General features: G+C 42.6%; 1 pseudogene; it reads left to right on the top strand.

Annotated features, from left to right (window-relative positions):
* The first annotated feature begins 7730 nt into the window (after window positions 1-7730).
* LOC136519852 (uncharacterized) lies at window positions 7731-11299 on the top strand (annotated as a pseudogene).
* Window positions 11300-11563: the final 264 nt, after the last annotated feature.

Below are 11563 nucleotides of genomic sequence, written 5' to 3' on the forward strand. Positions count from 1 at the left end.
ATCCAGCATATGTACTTAATTCCATCACCAAACATAGGTCTAGGGGTTTAACTAATAAATTCCATAAGTTTTAGTGAATCTATGTTTGTAGGAGGATTTATTCAGAAAACCATCAAGGTGGACCCAATCATCAGATTAAACCACGTTTATCTGCGACAAAACTGACTTAGGAAGACTCCAGAACACTCCAGAAGACTCTCTACCAAAGATCGAGCCAAGAGGCCGATAGGGGGGCTGGCCGGACGGCCTATGGGTCCCACTAGTCAGTCCCTCCTCGCTATGTTTGTTCTCCACCGCCTTAAGGATCACATCTACGCCATTGATTTAAGTCGGTTTGATCTGAGGGTCCAAAATTGATGCTACCCCCTATATATAGCAGGCCCTACCCCCTCCCTAGGGCCATCCTAAAACCCTAATTCATATCTCTCATTTAGATCAACATACACTAGGAGGATTAGGTCTAGAACTTTCCAATGTAGTAGATTAGTAGATCGGTGAAAGGTCCTAATATGGTTAGAGGGGGGTGAATAGCCTATTTAAAATCTCTACAAGGCACTAGAGCAATTGATTAGTACAACAAATGTCGATGTATTGATGAATATGGAGGGCTTGTTGTTGATGGCGATACTTGCTAGTGCCTTATTGATGGATTTCTTGTCATCATCACTAGAGCCATCGTCATCATCGGAGGTGCCATCACTATCCCAAGTGACTACATAGCCATCTCCCTTCTTCTTTGTGAAGGCCATCTTCTTCTCCTTCTTTTCCTTCTTATGCTTCTTCTTCTCATCCTCATCATTGTCACTATTGTAGGGACAATCTACTGCAACATGATCTAGGCTCTTGCACTTGTAGCATCTTCTCACATAGTCCTTGCTCTTGAAGTTGTCTCTTCTCTTTCTTGCACCATAGCCTTTCTTCTTCATGAATTTTCCTATCTTGCACACAAGGAGAGCCATAGCTTCATCATCAATGTTACAAGCATCTTTATCATCACTTGATTCTTTCTTGGACTTGCCCTTGTTCTTGGATTATGAGCTAGCCTTGAATGCTACACACTTCTTTTTTTTGTCTTCATCTTCCTTCTTCTCATCCTTGTCAACCCCCTCCCTTTCCACACAGTATGTCTCTTGTGTCATGACATCAGCTAGTACTTGGTTAGGGGTCAATTACTTCAATCCTCCTCTAATGATGACCAATCTCAATGTCTTAAATCTTGGAGGTAAGCATATCAAGAAACGATGAGAGACATCATCATCAGTGATCTTCTCTCCCAAAGCCTTCAAGTCATTTACGATCACTTGGAGCCTATGGAACATCTCTAAAATGCTCTCATCATCCTTCATCTTGAAGCTTGTCAACTTGTCCTTGAGGATGTATAGCTTGGCACTCTTGACCACCGGTGTGCCCTCATAGGTCTCCTCCAACCTCTTCCACACCTCACTAGCTCTTTCACAATCCTTGATTTGCTCAAACACCTTGGAATCAATGGCATTGTAAATGGTGTTGAGAGCCATTGTGTTGCATTGCTTGTTGGTCTTGTCTTGGTTGGTGAGATTGTCGAGATCAATAATGGAATAATCACTCTCGGTCACATCCCATACTTGATCATTGATTGAACCAAGATACATCTTCATCTTTCTCTTTCAATAATCATAGCATGTGCCATCAAAGAACGGTGGTTTGCCCCCCACATGGTTGAACATAACTTGAGCCATCTTTTGACACCGAAGTTGTTAAGCCTTCAATCAAATGATGACCACAACTCTAATACCACTTGAAAGGTCCTAATATGGCTAGAGGGGGGTGAATAGCCTATTTAAAATCTCTACAAGGCACTAGAACAATTGATTAGTACAACAAACGGCATAATGCAATTTTTGTCTAGCTCTACAAGGGTTGCAAGCCACCTATTCCAACAATTTTAGTTTCTATGATCACTAGGCACATACAAGAGCCAAGTCACTACTCACTAAGCTAGTGTGCTCTCAAAGACTAACTAAAGAGCCACACTAACCAAACTAACAAGCTCTCAAAGACTAACTACACTAAAGAGCTTGACAACTAGCTTGCATGGAATGTAAAGGAGTGAGTAAGGTGATTAGACCGCCGTGTCGGGGAATGAACCAATCACAATATGATGATAACCAATCACTGGGAGAAATCCAATCATACAAGAGACACAAGATTTTTCTTCTGAGGTTCACGTGCTTGCCGACACGCTAGTCCCCGTTGTGTCGACCAACACTTGGTGGTTCGGTCGCTAAGAGGTGTTGCACAATCCTCGTCTAACAAATGGACACCGCAAGAACCTAACCACAAGTGAGGTAACTCAATGACATCAGCAATCCAATAGAGTACCTTTTGGCTCTTCACCGGGAGAAGGTCAAGAAACTGCACAAGCAACCGATCGAGACTGGAGACAATCACTAACCCCACTCAACAATCCTCCAATCACCGAGCCATCTAGGTGTCAGCAAACACCAAGAGTAACAAGCTCACAACCAGCCCAAATCACCCAACTAGTGCCACAAGATGATGCAACTCAATGCAATGCACTAGAGGCTTACCAATCTCACTCAAATGATGAAATCAAGTGTGCAAGTGAGTGGATTGTGTTTGCTCAGCTCCCAAAGGATGTGCACAAGTGTATGAAGTGCTAAGAGAGAGGCCAAGGCTGGACACACCCTCTATTTATTTCCACACAAGCAAATAGAGCCATTGCCCCTTTGGAGCTACTGTCTGCGAGGTCACTGAACAGGACGGTGCCTGGCTTCGGACATGGAGGTGACCTCCACAATGGTCGAATTCCAACGGCTACAAACTAGCCGTTGGGGCACTGAACAGGGTGGCGATGGCACTGTCCTAGGGGTGGCAGTGACCACCCAGCTGTGCCCCTGAGAAACCATGTCTCTAGAAAGATAGGGTGCTGCACCGCCACACCCATTGCGGTGACCATGGCGGTGCCCCCTTTTGCCAACGCTGCTCTCGGTGAAAAGGGGTGGTGCACCACCGTCACCAAGGCAGTGACCAAGGTGGTGACCCCCTGCATCCAAGTCCATTTCCCCAGCCTCAGGTGAAAAGTGGCGATGCCACCGGACAGCCCATGACGGTGCCACCGCCATGCCAGTGGTGGTGCACATGGCCATGTCCGGTGACCACCCCACTATAGCCCTTCTCAGTCATGGTCAAGTGGGAACCACCATAGGGGTGGTGGTGCACTGGATAGGGGGTGGCGGTGCCACCCAGGCACCTCCACTAGCTCACCGAGTTGCAAACTTTGTCACAATTCAATCCACGACAACTCAAGCTACTCCCCGCAAGCAATGCTAACTCTCAAAGTGTTTTCTCAAGACATGTTAGAGCCAAGTTACCATTTCTCAAAAGTATTTTCAATAAATATTTTCACTTACTCTCTGATGTGCACTAGTCCTAAACGCAATGCATGAAGTCCAACACCTAGTGGCACTAGATGACTAAATTGTCTAGTTAAGAACCCCTCTTAATAGTATGACCATCTACCCTAAATGTGATCACACTCTCTATAGTTTCTTGATCACCGAAACAAAACCCCTATTTATACCTTTGCCTTAAACTCCATAGGGTTTTGTTTTTTCTCTTTCTTCTTTTTCAAGTTGAGCAGTTGATCATCATCACATGTGGTCATCTCATCATTTCATGTGATCATCGCCATCACTTTGAGTGCCACCATGCTCCACACTTGGATTGCACCAACCTAGCTCATATCACATCTCATGACAAAGGTGAGTGCATAGGTTTCATCAATTATCCAAAACCAACTAGGGCTTTCACTCAGGAGTGAGGGTTGAGTTGGGTTCATGCTCAAGTTCTGGATCTAGTCTTGGAGGCTCGGCAAAGACTTATATCTTCACTTCTACATCTTCTAAGACTTATTATCAATTTATCATATTCCTATCTACATGGCTATGCTTACTTTGAATATATATCTCGCTTAGTTATAGGTTATCATTACTTTTGTGTATGAGTTCATATAGCACTTAGCCTGCTAGTTTACTGGTTGGGCTAAGTAGCTGAGTCTCGTGTAAGCATGGTGCTTATACGATGCTCTTCCTATGAGTGCACCTTGTTCCCTGGCCGTGTGGTAGCAGCGAGAGGTGACAACCCCATCTATCCTTTGTAGTCCACCCCATGTGAACATGTCCTTAAATTGTAGGACCATAGTCACATTAGTAGAATTATCTTTTGTGGAGCTCTACCATCTAGCGGCGTCCCGAAGTGCACAAGAGTAGAGTTAGTCTTAGCTATAGTTGGGTGTATATATACTTTGACCATGTAATAAGAATATCATAGGAATCTACCTCACCAGTTGTTCTCCCGAGTTGACTAGTTTACATTATCTTAGTGATTTATCCCCTGAGTGTTATTATACATAAATTCATATCATTACATTAACCCCTACTCTAGCTATGCTGGTATGTTGATTAGTAGTTAATTACCCCTTTATTATTCAATAATCTTTACTCCATTGTTTTCCTATGGTAAAAATATAAATAACGATACCTAGAATACTCCTGGTAAAATGCTATAATGGTATTCTATGCGCTTGTGGAATCCTTCGTATTCTATTTGCGTTAATAAATACCAACAATGCTGAAATTGGAATGTCAAGCCGATTAGATTTCTATTGTACCAACAATCAAACCGAATATGAAGCTCTCTTATTTGGGTTGATTATGTTGCGTTCCATGGAAGTAAAACATGTTGAGGCTTATGGTGATTCCTTGCTGGTGGTATAGCAAGTTGCCGGTGAATTTCAATGTTTAGAAGGATCACTAAAAGTTTGTCTTGATGTTTGCCTTGATGTCATTGACTATTTTGCCGAATTTCGACTTCAACATATTCCGAGGCATGAGAATCAAAAGGACAACATTTTAGCTCAACAAGCATCTGGCTATGACATCGCTGGGCATAATTTTCATATTCAAGAATAGCCGATGCATGAATTTTTCCCATGCAGGTGCAGACCAGTTGGCTAAGCCAACTGACCCAATCGTCTCAGCCGACTCCCTCTCTGATCTAGCCAAGTTGGCTAGGCGAACTACCCTAGTCGGCCAGGCCGACTCCACCAAGTCGGCTAAGATGACTGCCCCTATCGGCTCAGCCGACCCCTATGACCAGCCCCGTCAATTCACCCGAGAAGCTACCGAATTAGCCCGATATAATTTCTAGTGATGTTGGGGCCAATTTAGAAGATTGGAGGACTCCCTTGCTGAGATATTTACATGATCCAAGTGCTAAAATTAATAAAAGTGTTTGGCAGAGTGCTTTCAAGTATGTGTTGCATAATGATGAGCTCTATTGGAGAACCGCCAAAGATTTGTTGCTTATTTGTTTGGGATAAGATCAAGCGAGAGTGGCTATGGGAAAGTCCACGTACGAAGGAATTTGGGGTACATATCAATCAGCCCTGAAGATGAAGTGGTTATTGCGTAGAGCTGGTTTTTATTAGCCCACTATGATGGCCGATTGTTTTTGTTACTACAGAGAATGCGAAGAGTGCCAGAAGTTTGGGAATATTTAGCTTGTGCCTGCTGCTATGATTCATCCTATTACCAAACCATGGCCTTTTCGTGGTTGGGGGCTAGACTTCATTGGCCAAATACATCCTCCATCTTCAAAGGGACATCATTTTATGTTGGTTGCTATGGATTACTTTACTAAGTGGACCGAGGTAATTCCTTTTGATAGGATCAAGATGCCCAAGAGGGGGGGGTGAATTAAGCTAATTCCTTAATATTTTTGCAATAATTAAGCCCTACACTTAGCCCATTTCACCCCTTGTGTCTAGAAAGTATTTCTATTGTTCTCCCGTACAAAAGTTTTGCACCCTATGTTCCAATCCTACTCTAGCATGACAATTCTCGGAATGTAAAGACATGAAATGAGTTGCTCAAATGTAAATGCTCAAAATAAAGAGAGGAAAAGGAACACAACAATGTTTTCTCGAGGTATCAGAGAGTCGCCACTCCCCACTAGTCCTCGTTGGAGCACCCGCGCAAGGGTGTAGCTCCCCCTTGATCCATAAAGATCAAGTGCTCTCTACGGGCTGATTCTTTGACACTCTGTCATGGTGAATCACCCACAACCGCTCACAACATGACTTGGGTCATCCACAAGCTCCACGGAATGATCACCAAGCTCCCAACCACCAACCCATCTAGGTGATGGCGATCACCAAGAGTAACAAGCACAAACTCTCACTTGACCAAGACAAGCCTAATGAGAAAGGTGGATGCACACTTGCTACTCCTTATACACTAACACTACAAGAAACTTGTTAATCCGTGACGATTTCTTGCTGACGGATTTACAAACCGTCACTGACAGCCACTGACAGACGTAATCGGTGACAATATTCATTTTTTTCGTCATGGATGAGCCCACTGGATATTCCCAGCCCGTTAACTCATGACGGTTTTATCAGGATCGTCACAGTGTATGATTTTGAATTCGTCATACGCTAGTTAGCCCAAGACAGTTGGCCCGCTATCAATATTTAGTGTAAAGAAAAGTAGAAAATGTGATTGCAAAAAGTATCAAGCCCAAAAGACAATTTGTTAAATTATTTGAACAAAATAATTTTGTTACTTTGTTACATGTTTTTTTTGGCAAAATTAAAAATGTTCTCCATTTATTGTGGATGGGAACAAAAAACTTTACACCTATAACTATATATATGGGATTTGAACACAAGACTTGCAAAAAAAATAGAAACATGGCTTACCATTTGAGGTACTTACACTACGTGTCTAAATGTGCACTTAAGTATTTTTATTTATTTACCGGCCCAACATCACAGTAGGCCTGGGTCATTCACTCGCCTGGGTCATTCCCGCACACGGCATGGCAAAATGACAAAAAAAAGGAATCTCTAGGAATTGAACTCTGATCCTAGGTGTTGAAAACAATATGCCTTACCATTGCGCTAGCTGCTCCAGTGTGACAGAACATGATTCTATTAGCCTTTTGTTGACGGGAGTGGCCCAACATTAGGTAAATAGGGAAAATAGAAAAAAAGAGTGGAGTTCGTGGGAATCGATCCCACAACTGCGAGTTGACAACAGTCCGCCTCACCACTGTGCTAGCAACTTGTGTGTGACCGAGTACAATTCTGTTTCTTTTTGTTGATGAATGTAGGAGTAAGTTTCCCCTTTCCTCAATTCCTTCACGGACTCAGTTAGACACCAGCCGCCATTCAGAGACTCAGCCACCGCCGCTGGACTCAAACACTGCCGCCGATGGCAAGATTAGGCAAGAGCCGCGCCGTTGCCCACCACCGCCGCGCCGTCCAGCACCGTCGCCTCCTCGTTTGCCGCGTCCTCCCGCATCACCGCTGCACACCAGCAACATCTCGCATCACCGCCGCCCTTCAAGGCTCCAACCCTATCTTGTAGCTCCGCAGCGCCGCTGCCCTCCATTGCCGCACCAATGAGAGATGCCGAGTGCGGCCATGCATCCACCTGGTGACAAATCCAACTATTGAGTGGACTCCTACGGCCTCGAGCACGCCTGAAATCGTCAAACGCTAAGCAGCTGCCTCCTCTCCGAGGGGATCCCCATCTGCCTCACCTGAACTCCTACTGACAGCCAAGGTATATATCTCTTCTCTTTTTTTGTTGATTTTGTTGGATGTAGCATTTGAATTATAGCAGTTAGCTCATTGTGGTTTATCTACGATGTTTGATTAGATGGATAGAAGTTGGGTGCATAGCAAACTATTTTCCCCTGAATACATTGACGGTGTGAAAGAATTTATGAATTTCATTCAGGGGAAATTCAATGAGAATGTTGAAATTCTATGCCCCTGTAGCAGATGCCTTAATCAGAAGTACCGAAAACAGGATGTTGTGAGGAAGCATATACTGATGAATGGCATGGAAACTACTTATACTCGGTGGATTCATCACGAAGAGAGCTTAGATGTCAATGTTATTGAGCATCCTATTGATATGCATGAAGATGATGATGGTTCCACACATGGAGTCGGTGTGACAGAGGATGACAACTATGGTGATCGTTTGGAAGGGATATTAGGAGACCTACAGAATGCAGCGGCACAGGCAAGGCCGGATGTAGAAAATGAAGTTGGTGCTGAAGAACCTTGTGATAAAGAGTCATTTTTGAAAACTGTCATGAGAGAGGCAAAGCGCCAACTTTATCCTGGATGTTCCAAATTTTCAAGATTCTCTTTGGTGGTAAGGCTTCTACATATGAAGTCATTATATAGAATTAGCAATTCTGCTTTTACTGCACACATGAAGGTATTGGCTGATGCTTTCCCAGACACAATACACTCCCAAAATCATATGATGAAGCAAAGGGTATTCTAAAGGAACTAGGTCTAGGGTATGAATCAATACATGTGTGCTACAATAATTGTGTGTTGTTCAGAAAGGAATATGACAAGCATGACAATTGCCCAGTTTGTGGTCTCTCGAGATGGAAAGATGCAGAAAGAAAGAAGATTCCACAAAAAGTGTTGCGGCATTTTCCATTGGCACCTAGGCTAAAGAGGATGTTTTCGACCAAAGAAGCATCAGAAGTGGCACAATGGCACAAGTTAAAGCGGCAGCCCAATGAGAAGAATATGAGCCACCCAGCTGATGGTGAGGCATGGCAAGATTTCGACCTCGAATATCTAGATTTTGCAAAGGATCCAAGAAACCTTAGACTTGGCCTAGCTACTGATGGGTTCAATCCTTTTTCAGAAAAGAACACAAAATATAGCATGTGGCCTGTGCTTGTTGTGCCATACAACCTAGCACCGTGGGAGTGCATGGAGGAATCAAACTTTATGATGGCTTTGCTTATTCTAGGTCCGAAATCACCCGGGAAGGACTTCGATGTATTTCTACAGCCTCTTGTAGAGGATTTACTTGAGCTTTGGACAGGTGTCGATACTTATGATGCTATTACTGGCAAATCATTTAAACTTCGTGCTGTAGTTTTGTGGTGCATCCATGATTACCCAGCGTTGAGCACTCTCTCAGGGCGTACAACAAAGGGCTATTTTGCTTGTCTCCATTGTGACAAGCATCCTCTTTCATATGCCCTAAGAAGCAAAATTGGTTATTTTGGGCACTTCCGTTTCCTTCCAAAGGAACATTCTTTGAGGAGAAACAATGAGTTTATCGGACTTCATGAAAGCAACGATCCACCGGGTAAATTCTGTACGGAAGAGCTACTGGCTGAATTGGAGAGAGTTAAAGACGTCAGACCTAGGAAGCCACAAGGAACTGGGAAAAGGAAGCGTTCCAACTCTGAAGGCGGTCATGTGGAAATTTGGAGCCGGATGGTTAGTTTTTGGAAGTTACCATAGTGGAAAAAGCTAAAGGTGAGACATAATCTTGATGTGATGCACATTGAAAAAAACATATGTGAGAACCTAATTGGGACAATTCTCAATGTAAAGGGCAAGACAAAAGACACAGCTAAAGCTAGGCTTGATTTGAAAGATTTGGGTATTAAAAAGGAGCTGCAATTTAGAGAGGATGGAGAGATGCCTCATGCTAGATATACCTTGTCCACTGAACAGAAGAAGGCTTTCTGTGCTTTTTTACAGGAGGTAAAGTTTCCAGATGGATTTGCGTCCAACATCTCAAGATGTTTAAATGCTGAGGGAACAACGGTACAAGGGCTAAAAACACATGATTGTCACATTCTTTTGCAAAGAATTTTGCCAGCTGCCATGAGAGGATTTCTGGACAGGGATATTTATGAAGCAATAGCTGAGTTAGGGAGGTTTTTTAGGGAATTGTGCAGCAGAACGCTTAACAAGGATGTGCTAGTTCAAATGAAGAAAGAAATCCCTATAATTTTGGTGAAGCTTGAGAAAATTTTCCCTCCAGCTTTCTTTGATGTGATGATACACCTTGCTGTACATTTACCTGATGAGGCATTGCTCAGGGGTCCTGTGCAATATGGGTGGATGTACCCAATTGAAAGGCGGCTATATACTTTGAAGCGATATGTGAGGAATAGGTCACGACCAGAAGGTTCAATTGCTGAGGCATATATTGTTGATGAGTGTCTGACATTTTGCTCTAAATACATGGACGATGTTGAAACAAGATTTAATCGGGAGCCAAGAAATAAAGGTTTCTCCAATGAAGAAGCATATGGTGTTGATGTTTTTGGGCATGGAGTTAATTTTACTTCTGCACCTGAATATGTATATGATGAAAATGGCATTGATCAAATGGTGTGGTTTGTGCTGAACAACTGTGCCCAAGTTGAGGATTACGTCAAGTATGTTCTATAAACTTACTTCTAGACATCTATATGATACTTTTGTGTTGTACAATAATTTATAATTTTTCTGCAGTCTGTTCAGAGAAGAGTTAGAGACACAGGGGGTGCCTAACATTGAAAGAATGCTTCGACAAGGATTTTAGACCTGGTTTAGGAACCATGTTAGTGTTCATTGTCAAGTTATATATTGCATAATTTAACTTCTATTTTTCTAATATATGTGTGTTGCATGCATGTGGCAGATTTTGAAGAAGTATAGTACAAATCCAGAAGAGGTGGATGTTGATATCTTCTCCTTGGCATGCGGTCCTGATTTGAGAGTTAGAAAATACTCCTCGTGCATAGTGAATGGTGTGTGGTTTAACACTGTTAACCGAGGCAAGAACAAGAAGACACAAAACAGTGGAGTAATGTCACAAGCTACACATAATGGACAGATAATTGATTTTTTGGAAACATAAAAGAGATAATTCAGTTGGACTATAACTTAGAGGAGAGGTCCGTAGTTTTGTTTAAGTGTGACTGGTTCAAACTAGATGGGAAGAGGACTGCACTTAAAGATGATGGCTTTTTTAGAAGCATCAATGTTGGAAGTCTGTGGTACAAGAATGATTGTTTTATATTGGCCACTCATTCTACAAAGGTTTTCTATTTGCCAGATACAAGGCTGGGTGAAAATTGGCAAGTTGTACAGACATTTGACCATAGGCATCTTTACAATGTAAGTCAAACTGAGGTTAATGCTGCTGCATATCAAGAGGACGAGTGCTATGATGAGGAGGGTCCGCGACAACCGGTTTCTAACATTATATATGATAAGCCTTTAAATAGAGAGGATGAGCAAGGCCCTATTTTTGAAGCTGCTGAAATTGCCCGGTTGATGAAAGCGTCCAGCAAAGAAGTGAATGTCGTCATTGGTGATGAAGATGAAGAAGACGACACACTTATGGAGTATTTTAACGAAGAAGACGACACACTTATGGAGGTTGACAGTGATGATGAATAGTTGTTCTGCTGCAAGGCTCTGTTGGAATTTTATGTTTTAATATTCTGTTGTAAGGCACAATTTGTATTTGAGACCCCAATTAGTATTTGAGACCATGTTCTACTATTTTAGATAGCCTCAGTTTGTATTTGAGATCATGTTCAGCTATGGATAGCCTCAATTTGTATTTGAGATCATGTTCAGCTATGGAATTTATGTATAATTTCTTTTTAGTTTTGGTTCAAAGCCGAAGTAACCAATGGTTACTCAGATTTTTTTTTTCAA

This window comes from Miscanthus floridulus, chromosome 18, assembly GCF_019320115.1.
Source record: "Miscanthus floridulus cultivar M001 chromosome 18, ASM1932011v1, whole genome shotgun sequence".
Classification (NCBI taxonomy): domain Eukaryota; kingdom Viridiplantae; phylum Streptophyta; class Magnoliopsida; order Poales; family Poaceae; genus Miscanthus; species Miscanthus floridulus.